Below are 17,750 nucleotides of genomic sequence, written 5' to 3' on the forward strand. Positions count from 1 at the left end.
GGTTTACAAGTGTTGACAGACGGCTAGAATTTCTTCGAATATGTTGTAGAATTCATTTAAGACATGAGCGAAACTTAAAATTGATAAGATTTAGGTGCGCTTTTACAACGGAGAATCATACGGTTTCTTTATGAGGAGTTAGTTGCACCTATGAATGATATAAATACTACTGCTGAATCATTGATCCTAGTTCCCTATCAAGTAGCACCACCAATAACGCTTGGCCATCCAAATTCCCTTTTGATTCCATGTGCAACTGACCTTGAATATTCTTTAAGCCCCTAGTGATGGATCGACCTGGTACCTAAAGGTTGGTTTCAAATTTAGATTTATGGCTTATATTGGTTGACCTTCAATAGCTCTTGGGTGATTTTGAAATCTTAGGATACAATGATGTATATATATTATGATTGATATCGCGAAGGTAAAGGGACTCTAAACCGCAACGTTAGCTTGGTAGGATAGGGGTATAGTTGACGTCGATTCATCATTTTTAACATCAATAATTCAAAACCAAACGTGAAACTTTGTTTTCATTCCGATTCTTTATGCAATATGGATAGATTTACGAATTTAAACACTAAACGAAAAAATTTACGATGTATGATATTTCACGTGGTCAATTAATTAATTTATTGACCGAAATATATGATTAAATTAGGCAGGATTGTAGAAAAAGAAATGGTTGAATCAAAATAATTCCTTCTTAATTTGCAATTTTGTTAGAGGGTACTATGAATGTTCTACCATGTTCCATTTACACACTAAAGGAGTGATACAAGATATAAGGTGTGCAGTTAAGCCAACATTTCTATTTGCAAATAAGGGGTTTCCAAGTGCAAGCCCAAGTACTTACAACATCTCAGGTGGTAGTTGCTAACTTACTAGGTTCAGTCGATATAGTCGTTCAGAATCATTGATCCTATTTCCCTATCGAGCAGCAGCACCTGTTAAAAACAAAGAGAAGAATTCTCAATTTATCCTAAGATCCGCTTTTGTCCGATCCATGTCATAGATCTGATAAAAGCCAGACTAACCAATCAAGTACCTCGTATTTTACTGTGGAGGCACTTTCAGCAATTTATTGCTTATTGCTTTATTGTGTATTTTACCTACTTGATAGCTTAATCTGGCTTTTATGGAGGCACTTTCAACAATATATTTCTGTAGTGTAATTCAAATATAATAAATATTAATATCGTACACATATTTCGCTTGCTCTTTTTTTCTTTGTACACTATATCATACAGATCATCAATAAATATATTTATATAAATCATGTTCCGCAAGCATTGGAATACGATTCATGGGCTTACCTAATTTTGAATTTAAATCTTAGATATTTAGAGCCTTATTTTGTTATTTATTTGGATTCAAAGTTACTCAAAGATGACCTTCTATGGCTAAGCATACTAAACATGATACAACAACAACAATTACTAATTTATCTGCCAATATATTACTGAAAAGTCGAAAACTCAGTGATTCTACAAGGTAAACGCTCACCTGACCTGTTAGAAAAAAATAAATAGGAATAGAGATAGAATAAAAGTAACCCGAAAACTCAGTGATTCTGAATTTTCTGATCTTGACATTCAAATTTGCCAAATTTGTTTGTTTACTATAATTTAACAAAAGGCATTAAACGATATATCAAAACGATGCATGAAGTGTGGAGTTGTTAGTGCATTCCAAGTATGTCTGTCCAGTAGGAGTGAAGCGTGGAGTTGATATAATTTAAAGATTGAGAAGAGGTAGGGCCAAAGCAGTAAAAGAATGTGACTTTTCAAGTTTCTAGGATTACGAAAAGGTATTATCAAATAAAACTGCTAATGCCATGACGTAAATTGTTGAAAGCGCCTCCATAAAAGCCAAACTAAGCTATGAAGTACCTTGTATTTTATGCCTAACCTAACCTAACCTACTTGATTTTTAATTGTCTTAATCATTATCTCACATCATTTCAAATGAAATGATTCATTAAAGAGGAATCATGCCATATCGAGATTTGATCATTGATTGATACAATTTTTATTTTGGTTAATTGTTGAATAGGCTAGAATGAAATAACAATGGTTTTGGACAGATAGTCGGTGTGGAAGTAAACCAACATTTCTATTGGCAAATAGGAGGTTTACAAGTGTTGACAGACGGCTAGAATTTCTTCGAATATGTTGTAGAATTCATTTAAGACATGAGCGAAACTTAAAATTGATAAGATTTAGGTGCGCTTTTACAACGGAGAATCATACGGTTTCTTTATGAGGAGTTAGTTGCACCTATGAATGATATAAATACTACTGCTGAATCATTGATCCTAGTTCCCTATCAAGTAGCACCACCAATAACGCTTGGCCATCCAAATTCCCTTTTGATTCCATGTGCAACTGACCTTGAATATTCTTTAAGCCCCTAGTGATGGATCGACCTGGTACCTAAAGGTTGGTTTCAAATTTAGATTTATGGCTTATATTGGTTGACCTTCAATAGCTCTTGGGTGATTTTGAAATCTTAGGATACAATGATGTATATATATTATGATTGATATCGCGAAGGTAAAGGGACTCTAAACCGCAACGTTAGCTTGGTAGGATAGGGGTATAGTTGACGTCGATTCATCATTTTTAACATCAATAATTCAAAACCAAACGTGAAACTTTGTTTTCATTCCGATTCTTTATGCAATATGGATAGATTTACGAATTTAAACACTAAACGAAAAAATTTACGATGTATGATATTTCACGTGGTCAATTAATTAATTTATTGACCGAAATATATGATTAAATTAGGCAGGATTGTAGAAAAAGAAATGGTTGAATCAAAATAATTCCTTCTTAATTTGCAATTTTGTTAGAGGGTACTATGAATGTTCTACCATGTTCCATTTACACACTAAAGGAGTGATACAAGATATAAGGTGTGCAGTTAAGCCAACATTTCTATTTGCAAATAAGGGGTTTCCAAGTGCAAGCCCAAGTACTTACAACATCTCAGGTGGTAGTTGCTAACTTACTAGGTTCAGTCGATATAGTCGTTCAGAATCATTGATCCTATTTCCCTATCGAGCAGCAGCACCTGTTAAAAACAAAGAGAAGAATTCTCAATTTATCCTAAGATCCGCTTTTGTCCGATCCATGTCATAGATCTGATAAAAGCCAGACTAACCAATCAAGTACCTCGTATTTTACTGTGGAGGCACTTTCAGCAATTTATTGCTTATTGCTTTATTGTGTATTTTACCTACTTGATAGCTTAATCTGGCTTTTATGGAGGCACTTTCAACAATATATTTCTGTAGTGTAATTCAAATATAATAAATATTAATATCGTACACATATTTCGCTTGCTCTTTTTTTCTTTGTACACTATATCATACAGATCATCAATAAATATATTTATATAAATCATGTTCCGCAAGCATTGGAATACGATTCATGGGCTTACCTAATTTTGAATTTAAATCTTAGATATTTAGAGCCTTATTTTGTTATTTATTTGGATTCAAAGTTACTCAAAGATGACCTTCTATGGCTAAGCATACTAAACATGATACAACAACAACAATTACTAATTTATCTGCCAATATATTACTGAAAAGTCGAAAACTCAGTGATTCTACAAGGTAAACGCTCACCTGACCTGTTAGAAAAAAATAAATAGGAATAGAGATAGAATAAAAGTAACCCGAAAACTCAGTGATTCTGAATTTTCTGATCTTGACATTCAAATTTGCCAAATTTGTTTGTTTACTATAATTTAACAAAAGGCATTAAACGATATATCAAAACGATGCATGAAGTGTGGAGTTGTTAGTGCATTCCAAGTATGTCTGTCCAGTAGGAGTGAAGCGTGGAGTTGATATAATTTAAAGATTGAGAAGAGGTAGGGCCAAAGCAGTAAAAGAATGTGACTTTTCAAGTTTCTAGGATTACGAAAAGGTATTATCAAATAAAACTGCTAATGCCATGACGTAAATTGTTGAAAGCGCCTCCATAAAAGCCAAACTAAGCAATGAAGTACCTTGTATTTTATGCCTAACCTAACCTAACCTACATGATTTTTAATTGTCTTAATCATTATCTCACATCAGTTCAAATGAAATGATTCATTAAAGAGGAATCATGCCATATCGAGATTTGATCATTGATTGATACAATTTTTATTTTGGTTAATTGTTGAATAGGCTAGAATGAAATAACAATGGTTTTGGAGAGATAGTCGGTGTGGAAGTAAACCAACATTTCTATTGGCAAATAGGAGGTTTACAAGTGTTGACAGACGGCTAGAATTTCTTCGAATATGTTGTAGAATTCATTTAAGACATGAGCGAAACTTAAAATTGATAAGATTTAGGTGCGCTTTTACAACGGAGAATCATACGGTTTCTTTATGAGGAGTTAGTTGCACCTATGAATGATATAAATACTACTGCTGAATCATTGATCCTAGTTCCCTATCAAGTAGCACCACCAATAACGCTTGGCCATCCAAATTCCCTTTTGATTCCAAGTGCAACTGACCTTGAATATTCTTTAAGCCCCTAGTGATGGATCGACCTGGTACCTAAAGGTTGGTTTCAAATTTAGATTTATGGCTTATATTGGTTGACCTTCAATAGCTCTTGGGTGATTTTGAAATCTTAGGATACAATGATGTATATATATTATGATTGATATCGCGAAGGTAAAGGGACTCTAAACCGCAACGTTAGCTTGGTAGGATAGGGGTATAGTTGACGTCGATTCATCATTTTTAACATTAATAATTCAAAACCAAACGTGAAACTTTGTTTTCATTCCGATTCTTTATGCAATATGGATAGATTTACGAATTTAAAGACTAAACGAAAAAATTTACGATGTATGATATTTCACGTGGTCAATTAATTAATTTATTGACCGAAATATATGATTAAATTAGGCAGGATTGTAGAAAAAGAAATGGTTGAATCAAAATAATTCCTTCTTAATTTGCAATTTTGTTAGAGGGTACTATGAATGTTCTACCATGTTCCATTTACACACTAAAGGAGTGATACAAGATATAAGGTGTGCAGTTAAGCCAACATTTCTATTTGCAAATAAGGGGTTTCCAAGTGCAAGCCCAAGTACTTACAACATCTCAGGTGGTAGTTGCTAACTTACTAGGTTCAGTCGATATAGTCGTTCAGAATCATTGATCCTATTTCCCTATCGAGCAGCAGCACCTGTTAAAAACAAAGAGAAGAATTCTCAATTTATCCTAAGATTCGCTTTTGTCCGATCCATGTCATAGATCTGATAAAAGCCAGACTAACCAATCAAGTACCTCGTATTTTACTGTGGAGGCACTTTCAGCAATTTATTGCTTATTGCTTTATTGTGTATTTTACCTACTTGATAGCTTAATCTGGCTTTTATGGAGGCACTTTCAACAATATATTTCTGTAGTGTAATTCAAATATAATAAATATTAATATCGTACACATATTTCGCTTGCTCTTTTTTTCTTTGTACACTATATCATACATATCATCAAAAAATATATTTATATAAATCATGTTCCGCAAGCATTGGAATACGATTCATGGGCTTACCTAATTTTGAATTTAAATCTTAGATATTTAGAGCCTTATTTTGTTATTTTTTTGGATTCAAAGTTACTCAAAGATGACCTTCTATGGCTAAGCATACTAAACATGATACAACAACAACAATTACTAATTTATCTGCCAATATATTACTGAAAAGTTGAAAACTCAGTGATTCTACAAGGTAAACGCTCACCCGACCTGTTAGAAAAAAATAAATAGGAATAGAGATAGAATAAAAGTAACCCGAAAACTCAGTGATTCTGAATTTTCTGATCTTGACATTCAAATTTGCCAAATTTGTTTGTTTACTATAATTTCACAAAAGGCATTAAACGATATATCAAAACGATGCATGAAGTGTGGAGTTGTTAGTGCATTCCAAGTATGTCTGTCCAGTAGGAGTGAAGCGTGGAGTTGATATAATTTAAAGATTGAGAAGAGGTAGGGCCAAAGCAGTAAAAGAATGTGACTTTTCAAGTTTCTAGGATTACGAAAAGGTATTATCAAATAAAACTGCTAATGCCATGACGTAAATTGTTGAAAGCGCCTCCATAAAAGCCAAACTAAGCAATGAAGTACCTTGTATTTTATGCCTAACCTAACCTAACCTACATGATTTTTAATTGTCTTAATCATTATCTCACATCAGTTCAAATGAAATGATTCATTAAAGAGGAATCATGCCATATCGAGATTTGATCATTGATTGATACAATTTTTATTTTGGTTAATTGTTGAATAGGCTAGAATGAAATAACAATGGTTTTGGAGAGATAGTCGGTGTGGAAGTAAACCAACATTTCTATTGGCAAATAGGAGGTTTACAAGTGTTGACAGACGGCTAGAATTTCTTCGAATATGTTGTAGAATTCATTTAAGACATGAGCGAAACTTAAAATTGATAAGATTTAGGTGCGCTTTTACAACGGAGAATCATACGGTTTCTTTATGAGGAGTTAGTTGCACCTATGAATGATATAAATACTACTGCTGAATCATTGATCCTAGTTCCCTATCAAGTAGCACCACCAATAACGCTTGGCCATCCAAATTCCCTTTTGATTCCAAGTGCAACTGACCTTGAATATTCTTTAAGCCCCTAGTGATGGATCGACCTGGTACCTAAAGGTTGGTTTCAAATTTAGATTTATGGCTTATATTGATTGACCTTCAATAGCTCTTGGGTGATTTTGAAATCTTAGGATACAATGATGTATATATATTATGATTGATATCGCGAAGGTAAAGGGACTCTAAACCGCAACGTTAGCTTGGTAGGATAGGGGTATAGTTGACGTCGATTCATCATTTTTAACATCAATAATTCAAAACCAAACGTGAAACTTTGTTTTCATTCCGATTCTTTATGCAATATGGATAGATTTACGAATTTAAAGACTAAACGAAAAAATTTACGATGTATGACATTTCACGTGGTCAATTAATTAATTTATTGACCGAAATATATGATTAAATTAGGCAGGATTGTAGAAAAAGAAATGGTTGAATCAAAATAATTCCTTCTTAATTTGCAATTTTGTTAGAGGGTACTATGAATGTTCTACCATGTTCCATTTACACACTAAAGGAGTGATACAAGATATAAGGTGTGCAGTTAAGCCAACATTTCTATTTGCAAATAAGGGGTTTCCAAGTGCAAGCCCAAGTACTTACAACATCTCAGGTAGTAGTTGCTAACTTACTAGGTTCAGTCGATATAGTCGTTCAGAATCATTGATCCTATTTCCCTATCGAGCAGCAGCACCTGTTAAAAACAAAGAGAAGAATTCTCAATTTATCCTAAGATCCGCTTTTGTCCGATCCATGTCATAGATCTGATAAAAGCCAGACTAACCAATCAAGTACCTCGTATTTTACTGTGGAGGCACTTTCAGCAATTTATTGCTTATTGCTTTATTGTGTATTTTACCTACTTGATAGCTTAATCTGGCTTTTATGGAGGCACTTTCAACAATATATTTCTGTAGTGTAATTCAAATATAATAAATATTAATATCGTACACATATTTCGCTTGCTCTTTTTTTCTTTGTACACTATATCATACATATCATCAAAAAATATATTTATATAAATCATGTTCCGCAAGCATTGGAATACGATTCATGGGCTTACCTAATTTTGAATTTAAATCTTAGATATTTAGAGCCTTATTTTGTTATTTATTTGGATTCAAAGTTACTCAAAGATGACCTTCTATGGCTAAGCATACTAAACATGATACAACAACAACAATTACTAATTTATCTGCCAATATATTACTGAAAAGTCGAAAACTCAGTGATTCTACAAGGTAAACGCTCACCTGACCTGTTAGAAAAAAATAAATAGGAATAGAGATAGAATAAAAGTAACCCGAAAACTCAGTGATTCTGAATTTTCTGATCTTGACATTCAAATTTGCCAAATTTGTTTGTTTACTATAATTTAACAAAAGGCATTAAACGATATATCAAAACGATGCATGAAGTGTGGAGTTGTTAGTGCATTCCAAGTATGTCTGTCCAGTAGGAGTGAAGCGTGGAGTTGATATAATTTAAAGATTGAGAAGAGGTAGGGCCAAAGCAGTAAAAGAATGTAACTTTTCAAGTTTCTAGGATTACGAAAAGGTATTATCAAATAAAACTGCTAATGCCATGACGTAAATTGTTGAAAGCGCCTCCATAAAAGCCAAACTAAGCAATGAAGTACCTTGTATTTTATGCCTAACCTAACCTAACCTACATGATTTTTAATTGTCTTAATCATTATCTCACATCAGTTCAAATGAAATGATTCATTAAAGAGGAATCATGCCATATCGAGATTTGATCATTGATTGATACAATTTTTATTTTGGTTAATTGTTGAATAGGCTAGAATGAAATAACAATGGTTTTGGAGAGATAGTCGGTGTGGAAGTAAACCAACATTTCTATTGGCAAATAGGAGGTTTACAAGTGTTGACAGACGGCTAGAATTTCTTCGAATATGTTGTAGAATTCATTTAAGACATGAGCGAAACTTAAAATTGATAAGATTTAGGTGCGCTTTTACAACGGAGAATCATACGGTTTCTTTATGAGGAGTTAGTTGCACCTATGAATGATATAAATACTACTGCTGAATCATTGATCCTAGTTCCCTATCAAGTAGCACCACCAATAACGCTTGGCCATCCAAATTCCCTTTTGATTCCAAGTGCAACTGACCTTGAATATTCTTTAAGCCCCTAGTGATGGATCGACCTGGTACCTAAAGGTTGGTTTCAAATTTAGATTTATGGCTTATATTGGTTGACCTTCAATAGCTCTTGGGTGATTTTGAAATCTTAGGATACAATGATGTATATATATTATGATTGATATCGCGAAGGTAAAGGGACTCTAAACCGCAACGTTAGCTTGGTAGGATAGGGGTATAGTTGACGTCGATTCATCATTTTTAACATCAATAATTCAAAACCAAACGTGAAACTTTGTTTTCATTCCGATTCTTTATGCAATATGGATAGATTTACGAATTTAAAGACTAAATGAAAAAATTTACGATGTATGACATTTCACGTGGTCAATTAATTAATTTATTGACCGAAATATATGATTAAATTAGGCAGGATTGTAGAAAAAGAAATGGTTGAATCAAAATAATTCCTTCTTAATTTGCAATTTTGTTAGAGGGTACTATGAATGTTCTACCATGTTCCATTTACACACTAAAGGAGTGATACAAGATATAAGGTGTGCAGTTAAGCCAACATTTCTATTTGCAAATAAGGGGTTTCCAAGTGCAAGCCCAAGTACTTACAACATCTCAGGTGGTAGTTGCTAACTTACTAGGTTCAGTCGATATAGTCGTTCAGAATCATTGATCCTATTTCCCTATCGAGCAGCAGCACCTGTTAAAAACAAAGAGAAGAATTCTCAATTTATCCTAAGATCCGCTTTTGTCCGATCCATGTCATAGATCTGATAAAAGCCAGACTAACCAATCAAGTACCTCGTATTTTACTGTGGAGGCACTTTCAGCAATTTATTGCTTATTGCTTTATTGTGTATTTTTCCTACTTGATAGCTTAATCTGGCTTTTATGGAGGCACTTTCAACAATATATTTCTGTAATGTAATTCAAATATAATAAATATTAATATCGTACACATATTTCGCTTGCTCTTTTTTTCTTTGTACACTATATCATACATATCATCAAAAAATATATTTATATAAATCATGTTCCGCAAGCATTGGAATACGATTCATGGGCTTACCTAATTTTGAATTTAAATCTTAGATATTTAGAGCCTTATTTTGTTATTTATTTGGATTCAAAGTTACTCAAAGATGACCTTCTATGGCTAAGCATACTAAACATGATACAACAACAACAATTACTAATTTATCTGCCAATATATTACTGAAAAGTCGAAAACTCAGTGATTCTACAAGGTAAACGCTCACCTGACCTGTTAGAAAAAAATAAATAGGAATAGAGATAGAATAAAAGTAACCCGAAAACTCAGTGATTCTGAATTTTCTGATCTTGACATTCAAATTTGCCAAATTTGTTTGTTTACTATAATTTAACAAAAGGCATTAAACGATATATCAAAACGATGCATGAAGTGTGGAGTTGTTAGTGCATTCCAAGTATGTCTGTCCAGTAGGAGTGAAGCGTGGAGTTGATATAATTTAAAGATTGAGAAGAGGTAGGGCCAAAGCAGTAAAAGAATGTAACTTTTCAAGTTTCTAGGATTACGAAAAGGTATTATCAAATAAAACTGCTAATGCCATGACGTAAATTGTTGAAAGCGCCTCCATAAAAGCCAAACTAAGCAATGAAGTACCTTGTATTTTATGCCTAACCTAACCTAACCTACATGATTTTTAATTGTCTTAATCATTATCTCACATCAGTTCAAATGAAATGATTCATTAAAGAGGAATCATGCCATATCGAGATTTGATCATTGATTGATACAATTTTTATTTTGGTTAATTGTTGAATAGGCTAGAATGAAATAACAATGGTTTTGGAGAGATAGTCGGTGTGGAAGTAAACCAACATTTCTATTGGCAAATAGGAGGTTTACAAGTGTTGACAGACGGCTAGAATTTCTTCGAATATGTTGTGGAATTCATTTAAGACATGAGCGAAACTTAAAATTGATAAGATTTAGGTGCGCTTTTACAACGGAGAATCATTCGGTTTCTTTATGAGGAGTTAGTTGCACCTATGAATGATATAAATACTACTGCTGAATCATTGATCCTAGTTCCCTATCAAGTAGCACCACCAATAACGCTTGGCCATCCAAATTCCCTTTTGATTCCAAGTGCAACTGACCTTGAATATTCTTTAAGCCCCTGGTGATGGATCGACCTGGTACCTAAAGGTTGGTTTCAAATTTAGATTTATGGCTTATATTGGTTGACCTTCAATAGCTCTTGGGTGATTTTGAAATCTTAGGATACAATGATGTATATATATTATGATTGATATCGCGAAGGTAAAGGGACTCTAAACCGCAACGTTAGCTTGGTAGGATAGGGGTATAGTTGACGTCGATTCATCATTTTTAACATCAATAATTCAAAACCAAACGTGAAACTTTGTTTTCATTCCGATTCTTTATGCAATATGGATAGATTTACGAATTTAAAGACTAAACGAAAAAATTTACGATGTATGACATTTCACGTGGTCAATTAATTAATATATTGACCGAAATATATGATTAAATTAGGCAGGATTGTAGTAAAAGAAATGGTTGAATCAAAATAATTCCTTCTTAATTTGCAATTTTGTTAGAGGGTACTATGAATGTTCTACCATGTTCCATTTACACACTAAAGGAGTGATACAAGATATAAGGTGTGCAGTTAAGCCAACATTTCTATTTGCAAATAAGGGGTTTCCAAGTGCAAGCCCAAGTACTTATAACATCTCAGGTGGTAGTTGCTAACTTACTAGGTTCAGTCGATATAGTCGTTCAGAATCATTGATCCTATTTCCCTATCGAGCAGCAGCACCTGTTAAAAACAAAGAGAAGAATTCTCAATTTATCCTAAGATCCGCTTTTGTCCGATCCATGTCATAGATCTGATAAAAGCCAGACTAACCAATCAAGTACCTCGTATTTTACTATGGAGGCACTTTCAGCAATTTATTGCTTATTGCTTTATTGTGTATTTTACCTACTTGATAGCTTAATCTGGCTTTTATGGAGGCACTTTCAACAATATATTTCTGTAGTGTAATTCAAATATAATAAATATTAATATCGTACACATATTTCGCTTGCTCTTTTTTTCTTTGTACACTATATCATACATATCATCAAAAAATATATTTATATAAATCATGTTCCGCAAGCATTGGAATACGATTCATGGGCTTACCTAATTTTGAATTTAAATCTTAGATATTTAGAGCCTTATTTTGTTATTTATTTGGATTCAAAGTTACTCAAAGATGACCTTCTATGGCTAAGCATACTAAACATGATACAACAACAACAATTACTAATTTATCTGCCAATATATTACTGAAAAGTCGAAAACTCAGTGATTCTACAAGGTAAACGCTCACCTGACCTGTTAGAAAAAAATAAATAGGAATAGAGATAGAATAAAAGTAACCCGAAAACTCAGTGATTCTGAATTTTCTGATCTTGACATTCAAATTTGCCAAATTTGTTTGTTTACTATAATTTAACAAAAGGCATTAAACGATATATCAAAACGATGCATGAAGTGTGGAGTTGTTAGTGCATTCCAAGTATGTCTGTCCAGTAGGAGTGAAGCGTGGAGTTGATATAATTTAAAGATTGAGAAGAGGTAGGGCCAAAGCAGTAAAAGAATGTGACTTTTCAAGTTTCTAGGATTACGAAAAGGTATTATCAAATAAAACTGCTAATGCCATGACGTAAATTGTTGAAAGCGCCTCCATAAAAGCCAAACTAAGCAATGAAGTACCTTGTATTTTATGCCGAACCTAACCTAACCTACATGATTTTTAATTGTCTTAATCATTATCTCACATCAGTTCAAATGAAATGATTCATTAAAGAGGAATCATGCCATATCGAGATTTGATCATTGATTGATACAATTTTTATTTTGGTTAATTGTTGAATAGGCTAGAATGAAATAACAATGGTTTTGGAGAGATAGTCGGTGTGGAAGTAAACCAACATTTCTATTGGCAAATAGGAGGTTTACAAGTGTTGACAGACGGCTAGAATTTCTTCGAATATGTTGTAGAATTCATTTAAGACATGAGCGAAACTTAAAATTGATAAGATTTAGGTGCGCTTTTACAACGGAGAATCATACGGTTTCTTTATGAGGAGTTAGTTGCACCTATGAATGATATAAATACTACTGCTGAATCATTGATCCTAGTTCCCTATAAAGTAGCACCACCAATAACGCTTGGCCATCCAAATTCCCTTTTGATTCCAAGTGCAACTGACCTTGAATATTCTTTAAGCCCCTAGTGATGGATCGACCTGGTACCTAAAGGTTGGTTTCAAATTTAGATTTATGGCTTATATTGGTTGACCTTCAATAGCTCTTGGGTGATTTTGAAATCTTAGGATACAATGATGTATATATATTATGATTGATATCGCGAAGGTAAAGGGACTCTAAACTGCAACGTTAGCTTGGTAGGATAGGGGTATAGTTGACGTCGATTCATCATTTTTAACATCAATAATTTAAAACCAAACGTGAAACTTTGTTTTCATTCCGATTCTTTATGCAATATGGATAGATTTACGAATTTAAAGACTAAACGAAAAAATTTACGATGTATGACATTTCACGTGGTCAATTAATTAATTTATTGACCGAAATATATGATTAAATTAGGCACGATTGTAGAAAAAGAAATGGTTGAATCAAAATAATTCCTTCTTAATTTGCAATTTTGTTAGAGGGTACTATGAATGTTCTACCATGTTCCATTTACACACTAAAGGAGTGATACAAGATATAAGGTGTGCAGTTAAGCCAACATTTCTATTTGCAAATAAGGGGTTTCCAAGTGCAAGCCCAAGTACTTACAACATCTCAGGTGGTAGTTGCTAACTTACTAGGTTCAGTCGATATAGTCGTTCAGAATCATTGATCCTATTTCCCTATCGAGCAGCAGCACCTGTTAAAAACAAAGAGAAGAATTCTCAATTTATCCTAAGATCCGCTTTTGTCCGATCCATGTCATAGATCTGATAAAAGCCAGACTAACCAATCAAGTACCTCGTATTTTACTGTGGAGGCACTTTCAGCAATTTATTGCTTATTGCTTTATTGTGTATTTTACCTACTTGATAGCTTAATCTGGCTTTTATGGAGGCACTTTCAACAATATATTTCTGTAGTGTAATTCAAATATAATAAATATTAATATCGTACACATATTTCGCTTGCTCTTTTTTTCTTTGTACACTATATCATACATATCATCAAAAAATATATTTATATAAATCATGTTCCGCAAGCATTGGAATACGATTCATGGGCTTACCTAATTTTGAATTTAAATCTTAGATATTTTGAGTCTTATTTTGTTATTTATTTGGATTCAAAGTTACTCAAAGATGACCTTCTATGGCTAAGCATACTAAACATGATACAACAACAACAATTACTAATTTATCTGCCAATATATTACTGAAAAGTCGAAAACTCAGTGATTCTACAAGGTAAATGCTCACCCGACCTGTTAGAAAAAAATAAATAGGAATAGAGATAGAATAAAAGTAACCCGAAAACTCAGTGATTCTGAATTTTCTGATCTTGACATTCAAATTTGCCAAATTTGTTTGTTTACTATAATTTAACAAAAGGCATTAAACGATATATCAAAACGATGCATGAAGTGTGGAGTTGTTAGTGCATTCCAAGTATGTCTGTCCAGTAGGAGTGAAGCGTGGAGTTGATATAATTTAAAGATTGAGAAGAGGTAGGGCCAAAGCAGTAAAAGAATGTAACTTTTCAAGTTTCTAGGATTACGAAAAGGTATTATCAAATAAAACTGCTAATGCCATGACGTAAATTGTTGAAAGCGCCTCCATAAAAGCCAAACTAAGCAATGAAGTACCTTGTATTTTATTCCTAACCTAACCTAACCTACATGATTTTTAATTGTCTTAATCATTATCTCACATCAGTTCAAATGAAATGATTCATTAAAGAGGAATCATGCCATATCGAGATTTGATCATTGATTGATACAATTTTTATTTTGGTTAATTGTTGAATAGGCTAGAATGAAATAACAATGGTTTTGGACAGATAGTCGGTGTGGAAGTAAACCAACATTTCTATTGGCAAATAGGAGGTTTACAAGTGTTGACAGACGGCTAGAATTTCTTCGAATATGTTGTAGAATTCATTTAAGACATGAGCGAAACTTAAAATTGATAAGATTTAGGTGCGCTTTTACAACGGAGAATCATACGGTTTCTTTATGAGGAGTTAGTTGCACCTATGAATGATATAAATACTACTGCTGAATCATTGATCCTAGTTCCCTATCAAGTAGCACCACCAATAACGCTTGGCCATCCAAATTCCCTTTTGATTCCAAGTGCAACTGACCTTGAATATTCTTTAAGCCCCTAGTGATGGATCGACCTGGTACCTAAAGGTTGGTTTCAAATTTAGATTTATGGCTTATATTGGTTGACCTTCAATAGCTCTTGGGTGATTTTGAAATCTTAGGATACAATGATGTATATATATTATGATTGATATCGCGAAGGTAAAGGGACTCTAAACCGCAACGTTAGCTTGGTAGGATAGGGGTATAGTTGACGTCGATTCATCATTTTTAACATCAATAATTCAAAACCAAACGTGAAACTTTGTTTTCATTCCGATTCTTTATGCAATATGGATAGATTTACGAATTTAAAGACTAAACGAAAAAATTTACGATGTATGACATTTCACGTGGTCAATTAATTAATTTATTGACCGAAATATATGATTAAATTATGCAGGATTGTAGAAAAAGAAATGGTTGAATCAAAATAATTCCTTCTTAATTTGCAATTTTGTTAGAGGGTACTATGAATGTTCTACCATGTTCCATTTACACACTAAAGGAGTGATACAAGATATAAGGTGTGCAGTTAAGCCAACATTTCTATTTGCAAATAAGGGGTTTCCAAGTGCAAGCCCAAGTACTTACAACATCTCAGATGGTAGTTGCTAACTTACTAGGTTCAGTCGATATAGTCGTTCAGAATCATTGATCCTATTTCCCTATCGAGCAGCAGCACCTGTTAAAAACAAAGAGAAGAATTCTCAATTTATCCTAAGATCCGCTTTTGTCCGATCCATGTCATAGATCTGATAAAAGCCAGACTAACCAATCAAGTACCTCGTATTTTACTGTGGAGGCACTTTCAGCAATTTATTGCTTATTGCTTTACTGTGTATTTTACCTACTTGATAGCTTAATCTGGCTTTTATGGAGGCACTTTCAACAATATATTTCTGTAGTGTAATTCAAATATAATAAATATTAATATCGTACACATATTTCGCTTGCTCTTTTTTTCTTTGTACACTATATCATACATATCATCAATAAATATATTTATATAAATCATGTTCCGCAAGCATTGGAATACGATTCATGGGCTTACCTAATTTTGAATTTAAATCTTAGATATTTAGAGCCTTATTTTGTTATTTATTTGGATTCAAAGTTACTCAAAGATGACCTTCTATGGCTAAGCATACTAAACATGATACAACAACAACAATTACTAATTTATCTGCCAATATATTACTGAAAAGTCGAAAACTCAGTGATTCTACAAGGTAAACGCTCACCCGACCTGTTAGAAAAAAATAAATAGGAATAGAGATAGAATAAAAGTAACCCGAAAACTCAGTGATTCTGAATTTTCTGATCTTGACATTCAAATTTGCCAAATTTGTTTGTTTACTATAATTTAACAAAAGGCATTAAACGATATATCAAAACGATGCATGAAGTGTGGAGTTGTTAGTGCATTCCAAGTATGTCTGTCCAGTAGGAGTGAAGTGTGGAGTTGATATAATTTAAAGATTGAGAAGAGGTAGGGCCAAAGCAGTAAAAGAATGTAACTTTTCAAGTTTCTAGGATTACGAAAAGGTATTATCAAATAAAACTGCTAATGCCATGACGTAAATTGTTGAAAGCGCCTCTATAAAAGCCAAACTAAGCAATGAAGTACCTTGTATTTTATGCCTAACCAAACCTAACCTACATGATTTTTAATTGTCTTAATCATTATCTCACATCAGTTCAAATGAAATGATTCATTAAAGAGGAATCATGCCATATCGAGATTTGATAATTGATTGATACAATTTTTATTTTGGTTAATTGTTGAATAGGCTAGAATGAAATAACAATGGTTTTGGAGAGATAGTCGGTGTGGAAGTAAACCAACATTTCTATTGGCAAATAGGAGGTTTACAAGTGTTGACAGACGGCTAGAATTTCTTCGAATATGTTGTAGAATTCATTTAAGACATGAGCGAAACTTAAAATTGATAAGATTTAGGTGCGCTTTTACAACGGAGAATCATACGGTTTCTTTATTAGGAGTTAGTTGCACCTATGAATGATATAAATACTACTGCTGAATCATTGATCCTAGTTCCCTATCAAGTAGCACCACCAATAACGCTTGGCCATCCAAATTCCCTTTTGATTCCAAGTGCAACTGACCTTGAATATTCTTTAAGCCCCTAGTGATGGATCGACCTGGTACCTAAAGGTTGGTTTCAAATTTAGATTTATGGCTTATATTGGTTGACCTTCAATAGCTCTTGGGTGATTTTGAAATCTTAGGATACAATGATGTATATATATTATGATTGATATCGCGAAGGTAAAGGGACTCTAAACCGCAACGTTAGCTTGGTAGGATAGGGGTATAGTTGACGTCGATTCATCATTTTTAACATCAATAATTCAAAACCAAACGTGAAACTTTGTTTTCATTCCGATTCTTTATGCAATATGGATAGATTTACGAATTTAAAGAGTAAACGAAAAAATTTACGATGTATGACATTTCACGTGGTCAATTAATTAATTTATTGACCGAAATATATGATTAAATTAGGCAGGATTGTAGAAAAAGAAATGGTTGAATCAAAATAATTC

This window comes from Nuphar pumila, chromosome 15, assembly GCF_984573655.1.
Source record: "Nuphar pumila chromosome 15, dmNupPumi1.hap1.1, whole genome shotgun sequence".
Lineage (NCBI taxonomy): Eukaryota > Viridiplantae > Streptophyta > Magnoliopsida > Nymphaeales > Nymphaeaceae > Nuphar > Nuphar pumila.